The sequence below is a fragment of the Triticum aestivum genome, chromosome 5A (genome assembly GCF_018294505.1).
Source record: "Triticum aestivum cultivar Chinese Spring chromosome 5A, IWGSC CS RefSeq v2.1, whole genome shotgun sequence".
Classification (NCBI taxonomy): domain Eukaryota; kingdom Viridiplantae; phylum Streptophyta; class Magnoliopsida; order Poales; family Poaceae; genus Triticum; species Triticum aestivum.
In genome coordinates this window covers 45525568-45544070 of record NC_057806.1, presented here as the reverse complement: position 1 = coordinate 45544070, position 18503 = coordinate 45525568, and the positions used below count along the sequence as shown (strand labels likewise).

The window sequence follows — 18503 nt, the reverse complement described above, 5'->3', positions numbered from 1 at the left end:
TTCTTGGCTATTAGACTGGGTGTGTCATGGGAATGTGTCCTTTTCGCCTTGACCAGCGGTTGAGTTGGGACCGATGGCCCCCAACAAGGTGCCTGATCCTTCCAAGCGCTTTCCATTGTGTTGTACTTCTGTACGATATTTGCCAAGTCAGTGAAGTGTTGTTTACGGCGGCGATTAATGGCATTGAGGATTCCTTCATTCGTGCAATTGTTGCAGAACGCAAATACCATGTCCTCGTCGCAACAATCTTTAACCTTATCCTTGACAAGGAGGAACCTGGCCAAGAAGTGGTGGACCGTTTCCTGAGACTGCTATTGTATGCTCATGAGAGCGCTTATGTCTGGGTGGGTGGGTGGAATTGAATTCGGACCCTGACCCGATCGATGATCCGGAGTTTGAAGGTTTTCCAGGCTCGACAGTCCGGGCTCCGGAGTATCTTCTGGTTGTCTATGCCCGATGTCCGATTCTATGTTCAGAAGGCCAGTCACCTCCTTTTGCTGGTGGGTGTCCGGCCCTGCGGGGTCGGCGATCCGGACATAGTCCTTCTTTAGTATAGGGGAAGAGTTACCATCTTGCTCCTCGACTACTGCTACCTGGTGAGTGACCGATGGAGATTTGATTTCTCTTCGGTCGGGTTTAAGCCCGATCCGATCGTAATCTGTGGCGATCCCCAGGGCGATGATGTGATCAAGGAGCTCGTTTAAATACGAAAAGTCCGCCGAACCCATCTGCTTGGAGTGTTTGGAATCGATGCAAAGGGGATTTTTGATGTCCCGAGAAGTCATCGTTCGCTTAACGGCCGAGCGGGCGGTCATGGTAAAGCCGCCCAGCCGGAGTGTTTGGCCTGGGGCCAATTCTCCTCCGGCGCTGATATTGTCTTTAAAGACGAGGCGAGTCATCGATCCTGTCGTCGACGGCACAGTGGAACTCTCAATGAAAGCACCAATGTCGGTGTCAAAACCGGCGGATCTCGGGTAGGGGGTCCCGAACTGTGCATCTAAGGTTGATGGTAACAGGAGACAGGGAACACGATGTTTAGCCAGGTTCGGGCCCTCTCTATGGAGGTAACACCCTACTTCGTACTTGATTGATCTTGATGAATATGAGTATTACAAGAGTTGATCTACCATGAGATCGTAATGGCTAAATCTTAGAAGTCTAGCATGTATGACTATGGTAATGAGTCTCTCCTTTCGGACTAAGTCCTCCGGTTTATATAGACACCGGGGAGATCTAGGGTTACACAAGGTCGGTTACAGAGAAAGGAATCTACATATCCGGTCGCCAAGCTTGCCTTCCACGCCAAGGAGAATCCCATCCGGACACAGGTACGGTCTTCGGTCTTCGTATCTTCACGGCCCATCAGTCCGGCCCATGGCTAACAGGCCGGACGCCCGAGGACCCCTTAGTCCAGGACTCCCTCACTAGCAGCTGCTAGAAATGACTTGTTAGGCTTTGTGAGATTTTTCTCTATATACAGAAGTATGTGACGTTTCTCTCATAGCAAACAACTGATTTTCCCTTGAAAGCAAACAACCGATCCTTCTCTTCTCACCTTAAAAAACAATTCACCCTCTCACTCGTCGCACGATGCAACGGTCACACTCACATCTCAATTCCCTGGCGTGCTCTGCCCACCACGGCTTCTCATTGTCGCATCCCCTCGACGCCACGTCATTTAGCTCGCACCTTGCTCTCAGCGCCACGCCCCCTCCTCTCCATGACGTCGCCCACCCCCTCCTCTCCCCTCCACGACATCCCAGGCCGATTCTCGGTGCCAAGGACGGCACACCATCATAGCCGAGGGTTACCACCACGACGACACAACCTGCTGCTCACCACAATGCCGCACCTTCTCCAACAACATATTCCTTTGGTGTCTGTAGATGATGGATGCTGATTTGTAATTGCCAAAGAAACAACCAGTGTAGCTTCCTGTTTGACAGCATAGTAGTCAGAGAAATAACCTTGCATACCTAGTTCACATGGTCATGATATCATGATTAAACTGGATTTCTTTTGCTATGATAATAAAATTAACCATAGTGGTCTCTACAGTTCAGAAAGAAGTGGTTAATTTGGCGCAAGATAGATAACATAATTCTGAAAAAAAACTCCATAATTTTTTTCAGCCAAACCAAAAATAGTTAGAGGAGATAGTAAATAAAATACCCCTTCAATTCTAGAATTGTTATCGAGGCGTCACAACTATGCTACTACTACACAAATGTATGAATTTTTTTTGAAATTAAATTATCATATCTAAACTCAAAACATCGGGGCATCCTTAATTCATACATTCAGAGCAATGCAAACCTCCTAAACATGCTGGACCTATGTGCTAGAAACTTCTAAAAAAATTGTAAAGAAATAGCAAATTCATGAACCATACATGACCTAATTAAGCCCTAGTAAGGATAAATTAGTGTCTATATGAATGCAACCACGTATATTTTATCTCTGTGTCTTCTACGTAATCCAATTCATATGATACCCTTGGTTTTCCTGAACTTGATGGGTAACAAACAGTCTTAAAATATCCCGAGGGAAGAAAATTATTTGAAAGCTGCACTCTAACCTGCAACAATAAGGGGAGAAAATTAAAATACACATTTTCTATTAAAAATGATCACCATGATCTTAAATAAGCAAATAGAGCATTAATCATTTTACACTGTGAGGTATACAAAACAAATGAGGTACGGGGCGACTTCGCGGGCGACGACATGGGCGGTCTCTCCCGCCGGGGAACATCGGGTAGGAGGGTGATTCTAGGACTCTGGGTGCTCTACGACGCCGCTGGAGACGCGGATGACAAGAACGGTGACTTAGACGGCGAGGAGTCGCCGGCGAGTTCGCCGACGCCGACGGACGCGATTTGCGAGGCATTCCGGGTTGGTTACTCCGAGAAAGAGGTGTCACTGCTTGTCGACTTGGCGATCCCCCGCGACGATCTGGCTAGGCAGGGACTGAAGGAGGAAGACACCGTCGAAATAGTCCGTCGGGTCATCCGTCGTCGTACGACGGCTTCAGTGATCAGGCCTTGGCGAGGTCCTCTACCCAAGGTGAGACTCCCCAAACCTACCTTGTCTGATTATTTCGAGGCGGGGGTGTGGAAGTTGGTTCAGAGAAAGAAGAAGAAGAAGCTGGCGGCGGCAGCGGCGGTGCCGGCGCCGGCGGTAGATTGGCTGAGATCCGTGCAGCGCGGATCCAGCGTTTGAATTTCCTGTTGGGCTCTGGTGGGCCTGATGTGGATGCTATGGCTGGGGGGCGGTTTGCTGATGGGTGTGAGGCCCAGAAATTGCCGGTACAGAGTGGGCCGGGGTTAGCTGGGTCAGAGGTGCCCACTTCCGGACAGGCGCCGGAGTTGCCCGGTCAGGTTGTCGACGCGGTGACGGCGCTGGCTAATGCTGTGGTGCCGGTGCCCGTGACTGAGCCCTTGTTGACGGGTGCTGTCAGTGCCGCCGACAAGACAGATGCACATAGAGCTTCAAAGTGGGCTCTTAAAAAGGAGAAGATGTTGTGTTATCGATGTGGTGAGAGGGGCACTTTATAGCTGAATGTGTGACTGGGTTATGTGATACTTGCCTCAAGCCAGCGCATGACACGGGGGAGTGCCTGATACTACGTGATCATATGCCGAGTATTACCATTTATGGAGTTTATTTTGCCGGGTTGATGTTTTTTGAGTCTCCTAGTGCGAAGGAGATCCCAGAGGAGCCCCAGAGCACCACCACGGGGATTGTCAAAGTCACAAAAAGTGATGTGTCTGAGGCTCAGATTATGCGGAGGCTCAGTGAGTTAGCTCCAGGTAATTTTCAGTGCGAGCTTATTCTACTCAGGCCAATATGTATAAGGTTGATTTCCCTACAGCAGAGGACTTCGAGCGTCTTCTAAGTTTTGGGTTGTGCAGAGTACCTGGCACTGAGTGCATCCTCGAGTTCCATGAGTGGAAGAGGGTTGAGCCACAGGGCAAGCCTCTCACACAGGTCTAGTTATGTTTCTCGGGGGCTCCCTTGAAGCCGCTTCAGGATGCTCGGGTTGCTGCTAGCTTGGGGATACTGGTCGGGAAGACCGAGAGGGTGGACATGGCCTTTACCCGAGACAACGGGGTGGCCCGACTGTTGGGGAACGCAGTAGTTTCAAAAAATTCCTACGCACACGCAAGATCTATCATGGTGATGCATAGCAACGAGAGGGGAGAGTGTAGTCCACGTACCCTCGTAGTCCGTAAGCGGAAGCGTTATGACAACACGGTTGATGTAGTCGTACATCTTCACAATCCGATCGATCCTAGCACCGAATGTACGGCACCTCCGCGATCTGCACACGTTCGGCTCGGTGTGTCCCACGAACTCTCGATCCAACTGAGTGTCGAGGGAGAGCTTCGTCAGCACGACGGCGTGATGACGGTGATGATGAAGTTACCGACGCAGGACTTTTCCTAAGCACTACAACGAGATGACTGAGGTGGAATCTATGGAGGGGGGCACCGTGCACGGCTAAGACAACTGTCAACTTGTGTGTCTATGGGGTGCCCCTCCCCCGTATATAAAGGAGTTGAGGAGGGGGAGGGTCGGCCCTCTATGGCGTGCCCTGGGAGGAGTCCAACTCCCACTGGGTGTAGGATTTCCCCATTTCCCTAGTTGGAGTGGGAGAGAAGCAAGGAGGAGAGAGGGAGAAGGAAAGGGGGGCGCCCCCCCCCCTTCCCTAGTCCAATTCGGACCCAAGGGGAGGGGGCACGCGGCCTGCCTTGGCCGCCCCTCTCTCTCTCTCCACTAAAGCCCATTAGGGCCCATATACTCCCCGGGGGGTTCTGGTAACCCACCGGTACTCCGGTAAATGCCCGAACTCACCCGGAATCATTCCGATGTCCAAACATAGTCATCCAATATATCGATCTTTATGTCTCGACCATTTCGAGACTCTTCGTCATGTTCGTGATCATATCCGGGACTTCGAACAACCTTTGGTACATCAAAACACATAAACTTGTAATACCGATCCTCACCGAACATTAAGCGTGCGGACCCTACGGGTTCCAGAACTATGAAGACATGACCGAGACTCATCTCCAGTCAATAACCAATAGCGGAACCTGGATGCTCATATTGGTTCCTACATATTCTACGAATATATTTATCGGTCATAACGCACAACAACATACTTAGTTCCCATTGTCATCGGTATGTTACTTGCCCAAGATTTGATCGTCGGTATCTCAATACCTAGTTCAATATCGTTACCGACAAGTCTCTTTACTCGTTCCGTAATGCATCATCCTACAACTAACTCATTAGTCACAATGCTTGCAAGGCTTATAGTGATGTGCATTATCGAGAGGACCCAGAGATACCTCTCCGATACTTGGAGTGACAAATCATAATCTCGATCTATGCCAACTCAACAAACACCATCGGAGACACCTGTAGAGCATCTTTATAATCACCCAGTTACGTTGTGACGTTTGATAGCACACTAAGGGCGAGTTCTTTTGCTAGCTTTTTTGGGCTTCCAGAATAAGCTGCCCCCTACCCAGCTTATTCTAGAAGCCCAACCAAAATTTTCTTTTTAGAAGCCTACTAGTCAAGTCTCAACTACTAGGCTTCTAAAAAATAAATTTGGTTGGGCTTGTAGAATAAGCTAGGTAGGGGCATCTTTTTGCAGCTTATTCTAGAAGCCACCAAAAGAACGAGCCCTAAGTGTTCCTCCGGTATTCATGAGTTGCATAATCTCATAGTCATAGAAACATGTATAAGTTATGAAGAAAGCAATAGCAACAAACTAAACAATCATCGTGCTAAGCTAACGGATGGGTCAAGCCAATCACATCATTCTCGAATGATGTGATCCCGTTTATCAAATGACAACTCTTTGTCCATGGCTAGGAAACTTAACCATCTTTGATTAACGAGCTAGTAAAGTAGAGGCATACTAGTGACACTCCGTTTGTCTATGTATTCACACATGTACTAAGTTTCTGGTTAATACAATTCTAACATGAATAATAAACATTTATCATGATATAAGGAAATATAAATAACAACTTTATTATTGCCTCTAGGGCATATTTACTTCAGTCTCCCACTTGCACTAGAATCAATAATCTAGATTAATTGTAATGCTTCTAACATCCATGGAGTCTTGGTGCTGATCATGTTTTGCTCGTGAGAGAGGCTTAGCCAACGGGTGCGCAACATTTAGATCCGTATGTATCTTGCAAATCTCTATGTCTCCTTCCTTGACTTGATCGCAGATGAAATTGAAGCATCTCTTGATGTGCTTGGTTCTCTTGTGAAATCTGGATTCCTTTGCCAAGGCAATTGCACCAGTATTGTCACAAAAGATTTTCATTGGACCCGATGCACTAGGTATGACACCTAGATCGGATATGAACTCCTTCATCCAGACTCCTTCATTTGCTGCTTCCGAAGAAGCTATGTACTTTGCTTCACACGTAGTTCCCACCATGACGCTCTACTTGGAACTGCATCAACAGACAGCTCCACCATTCAATAAAAATACATATCCGGATTGTGACTTAGAGTCATCCTGATCAGTGTCAAAGCTTGCATCGACATAACCGTTTACGACGAGCTCTTTGTCACCTCCATAAATGAGAAACATATCCTTAGTCCTTTTCAGGTATTTCAGGATATTCTTGACCGTTGTCCAGTGATCCACTCCTGGATTACTTCGGTACATCCCTGCTAAACTAATAGCAAGGCACACATCAGGTCTGGTACACAGCATTGCATACATGATAGAACCTATGGCTGAAGCATAGGGAATGACTTTCGTTTTCTCTCTATCTTCTACAATGGTCGGGCATTGAGTCTGACTCAACTTCACACCTTGTAACACAGGCAAGAACCCTTTCGTTTCTTGATCCATTTTGAACTTCTTCAAAACTTTGTCAAGGTATGTGCTTTGTGAAAGTCCAATTAAGCGTCTTGATCTATTTCTATGGATCTTGATGCCTAATATATAAGCAACTTCACTGAGGTCTTTCATTGAAAAATTCTTATTTATGATATTCAGAAATTCAGTATCATTTCCGATCAACAATATGTCATCCACATATAATATCAGAAATGCAACAGAGCTCCCACTCACTTTCTTGTAAATACAGGCTTCTCCAAAAGTCTGTATAAATCCATATGATTTTATCACACTATCAAAGCGTATATTCCAACTCCGAGAGGCTTGCACCAGTCCATAAATGGATCGCTAGAGCTTGCACACTTTGTTAGCACCTTTTGGATCGACAAAACCATATGGTTGCATCATGTACAACTCTTCTTTAAGATATCCATTAAGGAATGCAGTTTTGACATCCATTTGCCAAATTTCATAATCATAAAATGCGGCAATGGCTAACGTCATTCGAATGGCCTTAAGCATCGCTACGGGTCAGAAGGTCTCATCGTAGTCAACTCCTTGAACTTGTCGAAAACCTTTCGCAACAAGTCGAGCTTTGGAGACAGTAACATTACCATCGGTGTCAGTCTTCTTCTTGAAGATCCATTTATTCTCTATGGCTTGCTGATAATCGGGCAAGTCAACCAAAGACCATACTTTGTTCTCATACATGGATCCCATCTCAGATTTCATGGCCTCAAGCCATTTTGCGGAATCTGGGCTCATCATCGCTTCCTCATAGTTTGTACGTTCGTCATGGTCAAGTAACATGACTTCCAGAACAGGATTACCGTACCACTCTGGTGCAGATCTTACTCTGGTTGACCTACGAGGTTCGGTAGTACTTGATCAGAAGTTTCATGATCATCATCATTAGCTTCCTCACTTACTGGTGTAGGAATCACTGGAACTGATTTCTGTGATGAACTACTTTCCAATAAGGGAGTAGGTATTGTGACCTCATCAAGTTCTACCTTCCTCCCACTCACTTCTTTCGAGAGAAACTCCTTCTCTAGAAAGGATCCATTCTTAGCAACGAATATCTTACCTTCAGATCTGTGATAGAAGGTGTCCCCAACAGTCTCCTTTGGGTATCCTATGAAGACACATTACTCTGATTTGGGTTCGAGCTTATCAGGTTGAAGCTTTTTCACATAAGCATGACATCCCCAAACTTTAAGAAACGACAACTTATGTTTCTTGCCAAACCATAGTTCATAAGGCGTCGTCTCAACAGATTTATATGGTGCCCTATTTAACGTGAATGCAACCGTCTCTAAAGCATAACCCCAAAACGATAGCGGTAAATCAGTGAGAGACATCATAGATCGCACCATATCTAGTAAAGTACGATTACGACGTTCGGACACACCATTATGCTGTGGTGTTCCACATTGTTTCAAATGAATACCAAACTCGTAACTCAAATATTCCCCTCCATGATCAGATCATAGAAACTTTATTTTCTTGTTATGGTGATTTTCCACTTCACTCTGAAATTCTTTGAACTTTTCAAATGTTTCAGACTTATGTTTCATCAAGTAGATATACCCATATCTGCTCAAATCATCTATGAAGGTAAGAAAATAACGATACCCGCCACGAGCATCAACACTCATCGGACCGCATACGTCAGTATGTATTATTTCCAACAAGTCTGTTGCTCGCTCCATTGTTCTGGAGAACGGAGTCTTAGTCATCTTGCCCATGAGGCATGGTTCGCAAGCATCAAGTGATTCATAATCAAGTGATTCCAGAAGCCCATCAACATGGAGTTTCTTCATGCGCTTTACACCAATATGACCTAAACGGCTCTGCCACAAATAAGTTGCACTATCATTGTTAAACTTATATCTTTTGGCTTCAATACTATGAACATGTGTATCACTACTATCAAGATTTAGTAAAAATAGACCACTCATCAAGGGTGCATGACCATAAAAGATATTACTCATATAAATAGATCAACCATTATTCTCTGATTTAAATGAATAACCGTCTCGCATCAAACAAGATCCAGATGTAATGTTCATGCTCAACGCTGGCACCAAATAACAATTATTTAGGTCTAAAACTAATCCCGAAGGTAGATGTAGAGGTAGCACGCCGACGGCGATCACATCGACTTTGGAACCATTTCCCACGTGCATCGTCACCTCATCCTTAGCCAATCTTCGCTTAATCCGTAGCCCCTATTTCGAGTTGCAAATATTAGCAACAGAACCAGTATCAAATACCTAGGCGCTACTGCGAGAATTAGTAAGGTACACATCAATAACATGGATATCAAATATACCTTTGACTTTGCCATCCTTCTTCTCCGCCAAATACTTGGGGCAGTTCCGCTTCCAGTGACCAGTCTCTTTGAAGTAGACGCACTCAGTCTCAGGCTTAGGTCCAGACTTGGGCTTCTTCACTTGAGCAGCAACTTGCTTGCTGTTCTTCTTGAAGTTCCCCTTCTTCCCTTTACCCTTTTTCTTGAAACTGGTGGTCTTGTTGACCATCAACACTTGATGCTCCTTCTTGATTTCTACCTCCGCAGCCTTTAGCATTGCGAAGAGCTCGGGAATTGTCTTATCCATCCCTTGCATATTATAGTTCATCATGAAGCTCTTGTAGCTTGGTGGCAGTGATTGAAGAACTCTGTCAATGACACTATCATCAGGAAGATTAACTCCAATGTGAAGGTAAAAGAAGCGGAAGATGAAAATATGAATATGAAAGAGAAAAGGAAGCAAAATAAAAAAGAAGGTGATAAGAAAAAAGAGGAGAGTCATAAGACCTCTAAGAAGATGGCTAAGTACAAGGACGAGAAAGAGAAGAAAATGAGAGCTAATGAGAATAAATAAATTAAGGAGGAGGGGTCGGAGGGAAAGGGAGGAAAATGAGAAGAAGGAGAAGGCACATAAAGAAAGAGAGGACACGAATGAGAATGAGAAAGAAGAGAAGGAGCGGCGAGAAAATAAGAAATATATTGAGGAGCAACAAAAGGAGATAGATGAGCAGAAGGGAAGGAAGGAGAGTGATAAAGGGGAGGAAAGAGATGAGAAGGACTAGAATGACAATATTTTCTGCCCTCAATTCTAAAGGACGATTTATCCATGGAACAAGTGGTTGGTTTTCTTGATTCATAAAGAAATTAAAGTGACTAACTCATGTTTGGTGGTCCATTTTTATCTACCATATTTGCATGATTGTTGTCAAGATTCTCTTTTCCATTGAGGTCCACTTTAGGAATGGTGCTTACTAATTTGACAAAGTTAAGATTGTACATAGTCTTTTTCATCACAATTTTTGTTCGAGTAGTTATTGATATGTTTCAAAGATGGACTATACTGTGTTTCCTGACTTTAAAAATGAGTAAAAGAGAGATAACATATACACACATATATGAGTATGTTATATCCTAATATAATCTGCTTCATGAAAGTTGATATTATTCGTATTTACTGTTTTGTAGATTGTAAAGAAAAGACACACATGTAATATTTCCCCCAAAATATAATGCATGTTTGGATAGGGGATTTGCACCCAACCCTGGCATTAGTTCAGATTGATTATTTACACCACTAGCTATCACCCAACTCTTGAAATCAATCTCCAAGACTACTATTGATCATGTCACTAATAAAGAGCTAGAATTGATCACCTTTGACGGGTGCCGGGCCCATCACTAATCTGTTGAGCTCGACATGTGTGTGTGTGTGTGTATACATATATTCTTAGACATTAATTAAATGATAACATATGTTGCAGCCAATTCCACTGGACTTCCACAAATACTTGGAAGAGTATACCAGAGTGGTTTCCCTGAGAGGTCCAAGCGGGAACAAATGGCAAGTAGAGCTGGATAAAATGTCCGGGGAGCTAAGCTTTGTGCATGGATGGAAGGAGTTTCTCTCAGACCATCGCGTCATGTACGACTGCCTGCTAGTATTCTATTATGATGGGCAGTCATAGTTCTCAGTGAAAGTGTTCTTGCCATCATTCTGCGAGGACCCGTACGCATTGCTCGACCATCCGCAACGCATGGAGGCTGCCATGGTCATTGATGATGAGAAAGGGCACACGTGCACCAATGCAGATGGCACCCCACAAAATGATGATGATGACGAAGAAGAACCAACCTCTGAAGAATATGAAGGGGGCGACGACATGAGCATCGATGCAGATGACACTGTTTCGCAAGAGGAAGTGGAAAACACATTCTTAGAAAGTCCAGATAAAAAGGAAGAAAGTGAAAGGCGCATGTCCTGCAACGACACAGTGGAACCAGAACCATCGTAGCAACATGTGGAGGATCGGTCCAAGATCAACCGTGCCCCCTGTCACTAGGTAAGACGTTGGTTTTATGGTCAGGAAGAGGGCTAGGTCCAGGAAGGCTGATGATATCGTAGTAGAACTGGACTGATCACACAAGCCAAAGGTTGCGGAGAGGAAAAGGCCTGAAGCTCCACCTTGTGATTTGGCTTTTGAGAGAGAAGCATCAAGCGACGGTTTAGCAGGTAATTAAGAAGAATCCTCCCATTGATCGATCTATTTCAAAGTGGTAGTACTTTTTACATATGTACTGATACGATATGGCTTAATGTTGTAAAATGATTTCTTTGCACTTGGTAACGAGCTAACATGTGTCTGTGTGCACATTGAACCGTAAGCATAATCGGAGCACCGTCCACCCAAGAAGTCCAAGGCTAATGGGGCAAAGTCTCCATCTAGAGAATGATACATCCCAAATGTCTACTTTTCCAAACACTTTTGCTCTTGTTTTTGACTCTAATTTGCATGATTTGAATGGAACTAACCCGGACTCATGCTGTTTTTAGCAGAATTGTCATGGTATTATTTTTGTGCAGAAATAAAAGTTCTCGGATTGAGGTAAAATTTATGGAGAATATTTCCAGAATATACTGGAGGGCACCACCCAGGAGCCACAAGCTCAGGGGCGCGCCCACCCCCTAGGGTGCGCCTGGTGAGCTTGTGGGCCCCTGGAGCCTCTGGCAACCCTAATTCCAACTCCATAAGTATCATCTTGCGGAGAAAATCAGAGAGAAGGAATCATCGTGTTTTATGATATGAATCCACCGACACCTCCTGTTCTTCATCGGGAGGGCTGATCTGGAGTCCGTTTGGGGCTTCGGAGGGTGGAAATCATCGTTGTCATTATCATCAACCCTTCTCCATCAACAATTCTATGATGCTCACCACCAGGAGTGAGTAATTCCTTCATAGGCTTGCTGGAAGGTGATGGAGTTGGATGACATTTGTCACGTAATCGAGTCAATTTGTTAGGGCTTGATCCCTAGTATCCACTATGTTCTAAGATTGATGCTGCTATGACTTTGCTATGCTTAATGCTTGTCACTAGGACCCAAGTGCCATGATTTCAGATCTGAACCCTCTATGTTTCATGAATATATTTGATTTCTTTGTCCTATCTTGCAAGTTGTATGCACCTATTATGTGTTATGATTCGCATACCCAAGGTGAAAAAATTGGGATTCTTTCCGGTGATTACTATAGTATGAGGAGTTCATGTATTCACTATGTGTTAATGCTTTGTTTCAGTTCTCTATTAAAAGGGGGCCTTAATATCCCTTAGATTTCCTTATGGACCCCGCTGCCACTGGAGGGTAGGACAAAACATGTCATGCAAGTTCTTATTATAAGCACATATGACTATATACTGAATACATGCCTACATTACATTGATGAATTGGAGCTATTGTGTATTGCTCTAGGTTGTGATTTTTATATGATGAATACAATCCAACAAAATTATCCATCGTTGATCCAATGCCTACGCTTTTCTCATATTGGTCTTTGCTAAGTTACTTTCGTTGCTGCTACTATTACAATCACTACAAACTACTAGTGTTACTGTTATTGTTCCTATCACTATTGTTACTGTGCTACTAAACACTTTGCTACATAAGTAAAATTTCCAGGTGTGGTGGAATTGACAACTCAACTGCTAAGGCTCATAAATATTCTTTTCCTCTCCTTCTATCGAATCAATAAATTTGGATGAAATACTACCCTCGAAGACTAACGCGATCCCCTATACTTGTGGGTTATCAGGACTCGACTTCAAAGGGAGGACTGTAAGTGCATCTAGTGCCACCCCTAGTTAGTTTTGGAGTATTGATGACAAACCTAGTTGAGGGACTAATGTGTTTGTGAGAATTGCAGGATAACACAAGTAGAAGTCCCTCATTGATTCGGTTTCACTACCAGAGATGACCCCTAAAAATGTATGAAGACATTGAAGCCAAAGGTGGTATATGAAGATATTCACATTGAAGACTATGACAAAAGAAGACATGTTATGAAGCCTATGGAGCTCGAAGACTTAGATCTTTCGTAGTTCTTTTTCTTTTTGTGTTGAGTCATAGGAACCACCGTACTGTTAACTGGGGTCCAGGAGAACCAGTCAGAATGACTGAAGTGATGCCTAAACCAAAAACCTATGTCTTCGAGTGAAGACAATGAGAGCGAATCTTGTCCAGAGCCGAACAAGTCAGCCTTGCTTGTAGCCCAAGTAAAGTTGCCATGAGAGTTTGAAATCTGACCGTTGAGACACGTGTCAGTTCCTTAGTGACCAAGGGTCATTTCGGACAAATCAGGTCGGGTTGCCAAGTGGCTATAAATAGCCCACCCCCTACAACCATAAACGGTTGGCTGCTCAGATTTCATTGCACGGCTTTTATCGTTTGAGAGCAACCCACCTCGAAGCCTTTGAGAGAAAATTCCTAGCGAGGAGAAAAGCCCTAACCATCCAGAGCCAGAGTACATTGGGCATCACTTAAGTCTTCTTGTCTGGGTGATCTGAAGACTTATTACACTTGAGGACTGTGCATCCCCAGACGGTTAGGCATCGTGTTCAGAGCATCCAAGAGACATTGTGGATTGCCAGTGAACAAAGTCTGTGAAGGTTTGGGAGTCTACCTTGAAGACTTACCAGAGTGATTGGGTGAGGACTAAGTGACCTTAGCTCAAGGAGAATACGGTGAGGACTTGGGGTCCTGAGCTGCGTGTTCAGGACTGGGTGTCCGGGACTGTGTGTCCTAAGGTTTAAATACCTAGCCACTCCAACCAGACGTACAGTTGTCACAACAACTGGAACTGGTCCAACACATCATTGTCTTCAACGAGTCACTGGTTTCATCTTCACTTCCTTTTACTTACTGTTACTCATTGTGAAGCCATTGCCTGCTTGCTATATCTTTTGTCTTCACAATATAACTGTATGATTTGTTTGGCTTCATAACTTCTTCCTACCTGATCCTTATTACACTGCAGCTACTTGTCATTGTGCTTTCACTCTGTTGAATACTTGATCATGGCTTGCCTAGTGTAATCTAACTTCCGCTGCATAGTGATAGGCATATCTCTACTGTTTGTCTTCATAACTTCCACGTTTTGAAGACTTTCATAAAAATCGCCTATTCACCCCCCCTCTAGTCGATATAACGCACTTTCAAGGACCACCAAGTGTCACTTTGAAAGGTAATTAATTAAGATTAACCCTCCGATCCATTGATTTCAAACTAACTATTCTGATGGCTTGATGTTGTAAAATGATTTATATGCTCTTCTTCGATCGGAATGTATATGCTCATTTTCATCGGAATTTATATGCTCTTGTTATGAAGCTAACATGTACCTGCTTGCACATCGAGTGGAAGCAGAACTGGAGCCTCATCCACCCAAGAAGTCTAAGGCTGAGGGGGAGAAGTCTACTGCTTCAGCTTCTAAAGGAGCATAATCAAGTAATAGTTTGGCAGGTAAGTAAGATCAAGCCTCCAATCGAGAATCGATTTCAAGATAAGTAGTGATGTTTTACGTATATATTTGTTTGAGATGGCTTATATTTCAGTGTCAGTTTTGACTCTGCTAGCTAGATAGTAATGTATTTTACATTGTAAAATGATTCCTATATATGCTCTTGTCATCGAGCTAACTTGCGCACATATATGTAGTTCCTACATGTATATTTGCACCAGAATCCATGTGCATGGACTTAACCACGTTGCACAAATATTTTGGTAACAAGCATGCACCATAGAGTCAATTCCCGATGTTCAACAGGAGCAATGGTGAGACCCAACATGGCACAGGTAAATATTCTTTCTTCCCTCATGTAAGGGTGTGGTTCTATCACACTATACCACTGATTAGTGAATAGAACAAAATTTGAACAGAACTATCTTCATAATTTGCATCTTGTTTTATACTTAGTTGTCATCAAGGTTTAGAGAAGGCCGGAATTTAAGTTGCAGAGACGTCGAGTAACCCAAAGGGACAAGGAAGATGCCATGAACAGGGCACGGAGGTTCCAATCCAAGAGGCCCTTCGTGATCAAGGAAATGAAGCAAACCGATGTCTATGCCTCGTACTTCATGGTAATTAATCAAATTCTTCTCTTCATACACATATTCTAAAACTGCATTGCTCGCTTATTGGTCGACTTGGGACACCGTAGATCATCCTAGACATGTTCATGAAAAGTTTCCTCCCAAAGGATAGCAGGAAGATAACGCTATGGGACCCTCAGTGAAGCCGTGGAAGGTGTTGTACGAGTACACCGGCAGCGAGTGTCCCCACGCGGCATTCAACGCCGGTTGGGGTGCGTTTGCCATGGAGAACAACATGGATAAGTGGGGCGTGTGCGTGTTCGAGCTCCTGGACCATGACTACAACATCAAGTTGCACGTCTATAGGGTCATGCTGGAGATCACTGATACGTCCATTTTGCATCATGTTTTTATGTTGATATTTATTGCATTATGGACTATTATTAAACTTTATGATGCAATTCTCATGCCTTTTCTCTCTTATTTTGCAAGATTCGCATGAAGAGGGAGAATACCGCAGCTGGAATTCTGGATCGGAAGGGAGCAATTCTGGACCGGAAAGGAGCAAATCTGAGATCCCTATTCTGCACAACTCCAAATGTCCTGAAACTTTACAGAGAATTATTTTGGAATATATTAAAAAAATATTGGGCGAAGAAATACCAGGAGGGGACCCACCAAGTGGCCATAAGCCTGGGGGGCTGAGCTTGTGGGCCCCCTGGCCAGCCTCTGGTGCCCATCTTCTGCTATATGAAGGGTTTTGAGCTAGAAAAAATAGAGATAAGACTTTTGGAATGAAGAGCCGCCGTCTCGAGGTGGAACCTGGGCAGAAGCAATCTAGGTCTCCGGCGGAGCGATTCCATCGTGGAAACTTCCCTCCAGGGGGGGAAAATCGAAGCCATCGTCATCACCAATCTTCACCAACATGTTCACCAGAACCATCTCATCTCAAACCCTAGTTCATCTCTTGTATTCAATCTTTGTCTCAAAACCTCATGTTGGTACATGTGGGTTGCTAGTAGGTTGATTACTCCTTGTAGTTGATGCTAGTTGGTTTATTTGGTGGAAGATCGTATGTTCAGATCCTTAATGATATTCAATACCCCTCTGATCATGAACATGAACATGCTTTGTGGTTAGTTACTTTTGTTCCCGAGGACAAGGGAGAAGTCTTGTTATAAGTAATCATGTGAATTTGGTATTCGTTTGATATTTTGATGAGATGTATGTCGTCTTTCCTCTAGTGGTGTTATGTGAACGTCGACATGACACTTCACCATGATTTGGGCCTAGGGGAAGGCATTGGGAAGTAGCAAGTAGATGATGGGTTGCTAGAGTGATAGAAGCTTAAACCCTAGTTTATGTGATCCATTAGTATCTTCCCACCTTCAAAATTCAAAATAAATCAAAAAAAAATAAAAAAAGTTAGTGATGGCGCACCTGCCCTCGGTGCGCCATTACTATGCCGTATATATGGCTGGGCGTGGTCCTCTCCTCCTTACCTCTTCATTCTTCTCCTCCACTCCACCTCTCCTCCACTCCATATCCTCCTCTCCTCCACTCCATCTTCCCTTCTCTCCTCCACCATACTACCCTCCTCCTCTCCGGCGACCTCCTCCTCGTCCTCTCCGGCGACCTCCTCCTCCTCTCCAGCGACCTCCTCCTCCCTCCTCTCCGGTGAGCTCCTCCTCCCTCCTCTCCTCCCATCCCCTCATGGTTTCTCCTTCCTCCTCTCCGATGCTCCGGTGAACTCCTCTCGGGCGACCTCCTCCTCCTCCTCTCCGGCGAACTCCTCCTCCTCCTCTCCAGCGATGTAGGCGAGCGCCTCTCCGGTGACCTCCTCCTCCTCCTCTCCGGCGAACTCCTCTCTGGCAAAAGAACACGGCAAAAGAACGTACAAGATCCAAAAACAGGAACAAAATTTGAAATAATATCGTGCCAAAAAACGAGCAAAAAAATGAGCAAAAAATGGGCAAAAAAATCACGATCCAGATCCAAATTCAAAATTCAAAAATAGCAATGGCGCACGGTGGGGGTTAGACGATGCGCCACTACTATTTTCCCGCCTTCAAAATTTAAAAATACAAATGGCACACCAGTGGCCTATACTAATGGCGCACCGTGGCCTATACTAATGGCGCACCAGTGGTGCGCCATTAGTATACCAGATACTAATGGCACACCAGTGGTGCGCCATTAGTATACCAGATACTAATGGCACACCAGTGGTGCGCCATTAGTAAAAAATACTAGTGGCATGATACTAATGGCGCACCAGTGATGCGCCATTAGTAGGCAAAACTGGTGCGCCATTAGTAGCCATTTTCCTAGTAGTGTCATTGTATTATGTGCCAGCTTGAGTTGTGCCTAAGGTATGATTTATATTTATTTGGATCCACCATTTTAGTAGAATGATGTATGTCTTACTGATATTCGTTTGTGTTACTGTGTGTGCTAGCTATGATCCAGGAATAGCACAGTGAGCACAGAGACTTGGATTCTACCAAATCCGGGTCGTGACACTACCTGTCCTTGGAGTCTCTTTCTGTGATGTCCGTCGATGTACGCTACCTAGGTTGTCCGAGACCCTTCTTGTCGCCGGTGATTTACCTCAATGTGTCCTTGGCCTTCTTTAGATGACAGTCTTCTTGCCGTGCGAGGCCATCCCAAAACCAGGGGGTTGCCAGGATCAATGTCATGTCGGCAAGCTGCTGGTAGTACCCTTTAGCCAAGTTGCATTGGTGTGATTTTCGGTTGTCATTGATGGGCCAATGATGCTATACCTACGTAATCAATCTATGTAATACTGCGTATTTCCTTTCTAAACTAATCAGTCCCCCTTGATATTACATAGGTGTAGCAAAGTCCTTGATGGGCTCTGCATTTGGCCAGTGAGGTGCCGGTAAATGTTGTGCTTGACCTTGGTCAGGCGGGTGACGAAAACATACGCGTACCTCGTTCTCTTCCTTGGAAGCGTCGTTTTCGGACCCCTCTCCTTCAAACCGATGATATCATCATACATCGCCGGGCCTAGCAACTGGAGTGTCCCGTGGGAGCGGTGGCGTGCTTGGTGAGTGGTGTCATGGTGCTTCGGGAAGGCTTATGCTCATTGCTAGGAACAAGCAAGCTCCATTTGTTTAGTGTTTTATTTAGTGGTGCCTCGTTCATGTTTTTAGTTTCTTGTTCACCCGAATGAGCTTCTCTTATATAGCTGACATCCTCTTG

At 44.6% G+C, this 18503-nt stretch overlaps 1 pseudogene; it reads left to right on the top strand.

Annotated features, from left to right (window-relative positions):
- Positions 1-3259: 3259 nt before the first annotated feature.
- On the top strand, positions 3260-17761 carry LOC123101200 (B3 domain-containing protein Os11g0197600-like; annotated as a pseudogene).
- Positions 17762-18503: the final 742 nt, after the last annotated feature.